The sequence below is a fragment of the Podarcis vaucheri genome (genome assembly GCF_965113315.1).
Source record: "Podarcis vaucheri genome assembly, chromosome: Z".
In the NCBI taxonomy this organism is placed as follows: Eukaryota; Metazoa; Chordata; class Lepidosauria; order Squamata; family Lacertidae; genus Podarcis; species Podarcis vaucheri.
Genome location: NC_138758.1, coordinates 11341941 through 11349779, shown reverse-complemented (window position 1 = coordinate 11349779; position 7839 = coordinate 11341941). Strand labels below are relative to the sequence as shown.

The following is a 7839-nucleotide window of genomic DNA, read 5'->3' as shown; positions in this document are numbered from 1 at the left end:
AATAGTGCTTCAGGTGAAGAACTTTGCTTCAGGATGAGAACAGAAATCATGCTCCAGCGGCGCAGCAGCAGCAGGAGGCTCCATTAGCTAAAGTGGTACTTCAGGTTAAGAACAGTTTCAGGTTAAGAACAGTTTCAGGTTAAGAACGGACCTCCAGAACGAATTAAGTACTTAACCCAAGGTACCACTATATGGCTTTTTCATGGCCCTTAACACCAAATGAAGCCATGGGGCATCTGAGATGTCACCCTTGGATTGAATTTAGGAGCTGGGTTTGGGTGCTCCTCCACATAGAAAGAAAAGATTGAATGGTTCAGGGGAGTATTCCGCGTTTCGGTGAATGCAGAAGCTCCTTGGTTCGGTCATTCACTTCTGTGGGGAGGACAAGTAAAATCACCCCACTGGTAAAGGTAAAGGGACCCCTGACCATTAGGTCCAGTCGCGGACGACTCTGGGGTTGCAGCGCTCATTTCACTTTATTGGCCGAGGGAGCCGGCGTACAGCTTCCGGGTCATGTGGCCAGCATGACTAAGATGCTTCTGGCGAACCAGAGCAGCGCACGGAAACACTGTTTACCTTCCTGCCGGAGTAGTACCTATTTAACTACTTGCACTTTGATGTGCTTTCGAACTGCTAGGTGGGCAGGAGCAGGGACCGAGCAATGGGAGCTCACCCTGTCGTAGGGATTCGAACCACCAACTTTCTGATCGGCAAGTCCTAGGCTCTGTGGTTTAACCCACAGCGCCACCCGCAGCCTCACCCCACTGATAATCCCAGCCAATTTCCCTCCAGGGATGCTCCCCAAACCTCCAGAGATAAAAAGCAATTACTTCTTCATATAGCACTGCAGAAGATAACTTTAGCTAGCAGCTCCCTTATTTAATCGCTCGGGAGTGTCAGTTTCTACACAAAACTGTGCTGAACTATTTCCCTGCTTTTTTATGTGCTGCCAGAATTTCTATATATATATATAGAAAAAACACTGGTTAGGTTGCCAAAAGATAAGACACGTGCAAAGTAACCTTGCAGATGTTTTCTAGGATGCTTTGTCAAATGTCTTTTTAAAGCAATTGTGAATACGTGTTCTGATTCAAGCTTGTACTGCTTGGGGGAAATCTGTGTTACGAAAAATAAAAATATTTATGTAAATTTGTTTAAATGCTAGTTCCTGGTGATTATTGGCAAGCAACACCAACATAGTGTATTGTTTTGAAATTAAGGTGGTTCTAATGGCCAGGCAGTTGAGAAATGGCAAGAAAAGTGAGAAACCTTTACAAGGAGGGAGAAAGAACATTAAGTTTACCGTCATCTACCGCAGGTTTTTGCTCCTCCTGCTTGCACTCATATCATCTGGAGGTGCTAAACCAGCCACATAAAATTCGATTGCTACGTTCTAGCTTTGCGTTCATCCCAGGAACTGAGAATTGATTCATAGGCCAGACTTTTCAGCAGCAGAAGGGCATATAGAAAGGAGGGAAGAAATGAGGGAAGCTGTTCCACGACAGGCAAAACTAGTGCTAGAATAATTTAATGCTTGGCCTTTGCCCCATCAAGAATGGGCCTTGGGCTCAGCTGCCTGATTTGCTCACAAAAACAGGCTGGGCCTGAGGCAATAGGAAGGTTTGGTTCTCTGTTGCAATTACCATGTTTCAAAACCGTCAGTGTTGAATTTCCAAAAAGAAGTGTCTGGGTTAAAATGTTCCTGTGACCTCTGTGCCTTTTCAGTATGTAATGGAAAGTCTTAGTTTTTATTTCTTTATTAAATTTGTATACCACCCTTCACCCATTGATCTCGGGGCAGTTCACAGCATGTTAACAGGGCTTTTTCATGCTAATCATTTGTTGATGTAAGAAGCTAGTGTAAAAGGTAAAGGGACCCCTGACCATTAGGTCCAGTCCCGGACGACTCTGGGGTTGCGGCGCTCATCTCGCTTTGCTGGCCGAGGGAGCTGGCGTACAGCTTCCGGGTCATGTGGCCAGCATGACTAAGCCACTTCTGGCGAACCAGAGCAGTGCACGGAAACGCTGTTTACCTTCTCGCCACAGCGGTACCTATTTATCTACTTGCACTTTGACGTGCTTTCGAACTGCTAGGTTGGCAGGAGCAGGGACCGAGCAACAGGAGCTCACCCCGTTGCACTCTGATGCATGTCTACTCAGAAGCAAGTTGTGCTGTTTTCCATGGGGCTTACTCTTACTTAAGTGCATGTAAGAATGCAGCCTAGCACCAAATATATATATATACAGAATATCTGCACAGAAGTCCCATTGAATTAAATGGGCCTTACACTTCCGCATTAAGTGCACAGAGGAGATTGCAGTCTTAGTATTGCTGCTGCCTTACTTTATTGTAATAAACATAATATCCAGGCTTTTGAATTTCAGACTTGCACCAATACAAAGACAAGGAGAGGAGATAGTGGGGGGGGGGGTTTTCCATTCTGCACAGCAGTTTACCTGATCCTATTTGCCTAAACCATGGGTGGCAAACCCGCAGCTCTCCAAACGTTAATAAGGTAAAGGGACCCCTGACTGTTAAGTCCAGTTGTGGACGACTCTGGGGTTGCAGCGCTCATCTCGCTTTATAGGCTGAGGGAGCCAGTGTTTGTACGCAGACAGCTTCCAGGTCATGTGGTCAGCATGACTAAGCTGCTTCTGGCAAACCAGAGCAGCACATGGAAACACCGTTTACCTTCCCACCACAGCGATACCTATTTATCCACTTGCACTTTTTGGGGTGCTTTCAAACTGCTAGGTGAGCAGGAGCAGGGACTGAGTAACAGGAGCTCACCCCGGGACTAGCTAAACTAAACTAAACTTGGAATCTGGAAAAGGTGCCAGGAATCCCAAATCAGTTTGATGCAAGTACCCTTTGGCCACAAGAGTGACCAGGCAAAGTTTGGGAAGAGCCTGAATTTCAGTGCTGGACAGGTTTTAATTCCATCCCTCCTCTACCTCAGTGTTTCCCAAACGTTTTTGGGCAACGGCACACCTGTTTACTGAAAAAAAATCTCGCGGCACACCACCATTAAAGCCCCACCCCGTGACGTCAGCGCGCAGCGTCACGCCGGGAGGGACGCACAAAAGTGAAAGTTTTTTCCCTCGGCAGCTCCTCTCAGCTGCGCTCAATCCGCCTCGGAGCGCAGGAGCGATGCCTCTCTCTGGCTCTCCCTCCGCGCAGGCTGAGGGAGGGAGGGAGGGGCGCGTGTGACCCGTCTCTGCTGGGAGACCAAACCCAGCGAGGCAGAGTCGCGCGGAGGCGCCCAGGCAGCGCTGCCGGCTGCGAGGAGGAGCGCCAGGCAGCAGCAGGAGGCGCGGCCTCTCCTCGCCGCCGCCGCCCCGCCTCTCGCCGCCCGACTCGCCCGCCTCCCTCCAGGTATCTCGCGGCACACCAGCCGATGTCTCACGGCACACTCGTGTGCCGCGGAACACCGGTTGGGAAACACTGCTCTACCTTATCCACTCTGGAAGTGGCCTATGCCATAACACTGAACCCCAGTGTATAGGCTTGCTGTGGCTGTCATGTGGCAATTGGAAAGCCCACTGTACATACTCAGAAACATTTTTTGTCACCTGTTCTAGAAGCAGAGGGAAGGGGTGTAGCTAAGGGGCAGAACGCTTGCTCTGCGTTCAGAAAGCAGCAGATTCAGCCCTGGGCATCTGCAAGTTGGGCTGAGAAATTCCCCACCTGAAACCTTGGAGACCTGGTGCAGTCAGCATGGATGTTACTATGTGAGGCAAACCAATGTGCTGACTTCATAGGAGGAACGTTCTGAACTAAGCCTTGGCTTTGTGGTTGAAGAACCTAATTAAATTGTGAACATTGCACACAACTTGGTTTGACACAACTTTGCTTGTAAAATGTATTACAAGTGTCTTTTTTTATTATTCTCCAGCAGCAACATTCTAGCTACTAGCTGGTACCGTGGGGATTTTGAGCTCTTCAGTTTGCCACTGCTTACATAAATATGATAGAATCCCTGTCCCAGTGGCATAGAGATTGGTTATGTAATACCTAGTTTCAGACAGTTAAAAAAAGGTGGCTTGAAGACTTCCAGGACAGCGCCATCGGCAAAGGCAGAGTTCCTCTGACAGAGAGGAACCCGCTCCGTGAAAATCGGGTCTTGTCGCCGCGGCGAAGGCGGAGACCCTTTAAAAATCCCAGGCAGAGGAAGCCTGGGAACATGGGATTTGGCTGACACCAGAAGCGCCTCCCCTACTCGGAGGGAACCCCTTTTTTTTGGGGGGGGGTCCGAAGCGACGTGGGGTGAGTGGCACGGTGTTTTGAATCAACCGCTACTTTTATGGAGTGAAGCCGCACAGCCGTTGCCGGAGAGCGCTGACTTTTTCCTGTGGACAATTGGACTCTAAACAAGTACCCATGAGTAGAACGGAAAATTGGATTAAGTATTAAGAAATATTTCAATTTGGCACCAAAACGGGAAGGTTCTAAACAGGAAGTCCGCCTCCCATTTTTTGTAAATAGATTGAAGCAAGAACTTTGTAAGCTAAAGTCTGGAAAGTCGTATATAAAGTTCTAAATTTCCTTCATTCATCACCACCAAAACCCCTCTTGGAAGCAGGAGAAAAGAGGGGGATTTTTGACTGTTTAAGCCTGCAGGAGAGAGAGTAAAGAAAGATAAATTTTCCACCGTCTCAAACCTAGGAACGGGGTGTCAGAGACAGAAATTTATGGGGAAAGTTCATCGACTGTGAACGGAACGTCTTTTGACAGATAGTAAAAAAAAAGAGAAATATATTGATTCCAATGTTGCTTCTTGCAATCAAAAGAAACAAAGTATTTGAAAAGTGAAAGTAATTTTTCCTTGTTGGTCCTGCTTTAAAAAGATGGATACAAATAGAAATTGTCTCCTCTAGAGGGAGCTTGTTAATTTGTTGCCGGAGCTGATCTGGGGACCTCACAACTGTATGATTAGGATCGTGAGACCAGACTCTAACTTGGGGGGGGGTGTGTTTACAAGAAGCCTTAGTGCTTGCTTTTTGCAAGACAAGTGCTTTGCTGGAGCAGATGCATGAGAAGATGGATTTGATGACTGTTGCAGTTAAAAACTTTGGACAAACAGCGAATACCCATATAGAAACCATTCAGGAACCAGCTCAGGAATCTGTTTTGATAGGGCAAGCGCAAGGGCAGAAGAAAATGGAGGAGGTTGTTGTTGAACCTCAAATAACACAAATGGAGAGATCCGAGGCCTTGCAGGAGTATAAGCCGCTGTTCTTGAAGTTCGAATCTGGAGTGGACCGGGGGGGGGGGCGGAGCTGTGAGGGCTCTTAATTTTGGAAAGACTTTGAAACATGCTTTTAAATATTTTTTGGATTACAGTGTTGACTGTGGGGAATGGGACTGTGGGGAATGGGCTTATCTGCTGAGGAGAGATGGAGATACTTTTGGATTGGAGTCCTCCCAAGACCTACCCCCCAATGAGAAAGGAAAGAAAACAAAAAAAAGATCAACAAAAGATAAAGTAAAGGGCAGGTACAAACAAGAAGAAGACTTGCAGAAGGGACATGGAAAAGATTTAAGAGCCTTGGACATAAGAGCACCAGGTTGATGGACTAGATAGATGAGAAAGGACTGACAAAACCCGAGACCAGGAAGAAGAGACAATGGATGAAGATTGGAAGAAAGTTTCAAAATTTATTTAGAAAAGTATTGTAAAATTAATGAGTATTAGAAAAATGTTGGAATGAAATTATTTGGCCTTAGCAGAAATGTCAAAAAGAATTATGAAAGAATGTGTTATGGTTAAAAGAATTTGGTATATATAAGTTTTAAGTTTTAGAGTTTTTTAGGTAAGATAAGGTTAAAATAGATTAAGGTAATTTAAATGACAGAATATTGTGAAAGATGGAAAGGATTTGCTGAGATAATTAACAACTAGAATACAAAAAGGGAGGTGTGAGGAGGTCGTTGAAATAAGTTAATGAAAGTTAAGGATTTGGGAATATTAGACTTGTTTTTTAATTGTTTGTTTATTTTGTTTTTTGATTTAGATGTATTGTGTGTTTTTTTTTACTTTGGTTTTTTTTATTTGTATTGTTTAATTGTTATGTTTATCTACTTCTTTCTCTCTTTTTCTCCTTCTCTTGTCTTTTCTTTCTTCTTTCTTTGTAACTTTAAAATTCTCAATAAACATCATTTTTTTTTTAAAAAAAAAGGTGGCTTGAAGTCCCTAGAGATTTATAGAACTTCCTGAGTTGGAAGGCGTGAAGTTACTGGGAGATGCAAGGATAACAGAGCAGTTGTTGTTGTTGTTGTTGTTGTTGTTGTTGTTGTTGTTGTTGTTGTTTGTATATCGCCCTATACCCACAGGTCTCAGGGTGGTTACAACATAAAACCACAATATAAATATAAATAAAAATACATAAGAATAAAAACTCAATAAAACCCCCTCCCAAGCACATTTAAAAAGGGCATTGGAAGTCAGTCAGCCAAAGGCCTGATTAAAGAGGAATGTCTTTGCCTGGCGCCTGAAGTTACCATCCTCCAGACTTCTCAAGGAGGAGGCACATGAAGAAGGGCCTCAGATGATGATCTCAGGGTCTGGGTAGGTTCATATGGAAAAAGGCAGTCCTTGAGGAGCATTGTGGTTCTGAGCTGTTTAAGGCTTTATAGGCCAAAAACAGCACTTTTTACAGGGCCTAGAAATTAATTGGTAGCCATTGCAGCCAAACCAGGATCAGTGTAGTATGCTCAAACTTCCTCCGGTGAGCAACCTGGAAGGCACTCCAAGCCATTGAGGCCACCTGAGCCTCAAGTGACAGTAAAGGATCCAGAAGAACCCCCAAGCTACTTAGGTAAAGGACTCCTGGATGGGCTCATCTCTGCTTTCAGGCCGAGGGAGCCGGCATTTGTCCACTGACAGCTTTTCCAGGTCATGCTGCTAGCACAGGGGTAGGCAACCTAAGGGCCGTGGGCCAGATGTGGCCCAATCGTCTTCTCAATCCGGCCCGTCGATGGTCTGGGAATCAGAGTGTTTTCACATGAGTAGAATGTGTCCTTTATTTAAAATGCATCTCTGGGTTATTTGTGGGGCATAGGAATTTGTTCATATTCCCCCCCCCCCAATATAGTTCGGCTCACCACATGGTCTGAGGGACAGCGGACCGGCCCATGGCTGAAAAAAGTTGCTGACCCCTGTGATAGCATGACTAAGCTGCTTCTGGTGCACGGAACACTGTGACGAATGCCAGAGCGCACAAAAACGCTGTTTACCTTCCTGCCACAGTGGAACATATTTATCTACTTGCGCTGGTATCTCTTCAAACTGCTAGGTTGGCAGGAGCTGGGACAAAACAATGGGAGCTCATCCTATTGTGTGGATGTGAATTTCCAACCTCACGATCAGCAAACCCAAGAGCCTCAGTGGTTTAGACCACAGCACCATAAGCATCCCTGCCCCGAGCTACATACCTGCTCCTTCAGACGAAGTGTAAACCCTTCGAGAGCAAGCCACCTCCCACCCATCTGGTCTAGGAAACAATGCCTTAGTCTTATCTGAACTGAGCTTCAGTTTGTTGGATCTCATCCAGTCCATTACAGAGGCAAGACACCATGCAATTCCATGCAAGATTATTACAGAAACTACTTTCAACTTGCAGAAATTAAGAGAGAGCACTATATATAGCATGTGCAAATTTCTTTGTGCTGTCTAATTTCCTGTCTCTGAACTTTTTAGTAGTTCAAAAGGAGTCTAAAGGTACAAAGCCAAAAAACGTGTGGTCAAATTATTACCCTAAAATAGTTATAAATCTAGTCATAACCTTTGGAATTGTAACTGAAAGCCTACTACCCTACTTGAATGTGCTATGTTGGAG

The 7839-nt window shown here is 45.4% G+C and overlaps 1 long non-coding RNA gene across 1 annotated transcript in view; it reads right to left on the bottom strand.

The window, feature by feature from the left end:
• Nucleotides 1-7839, bottom strand: part of LOC309523514 — a 293380-nt gene that overhangs the window by 236120 nt on the left and 49421 nt on the right. The gene's annotated exons all lie outside the window — the stretch shown is intronic.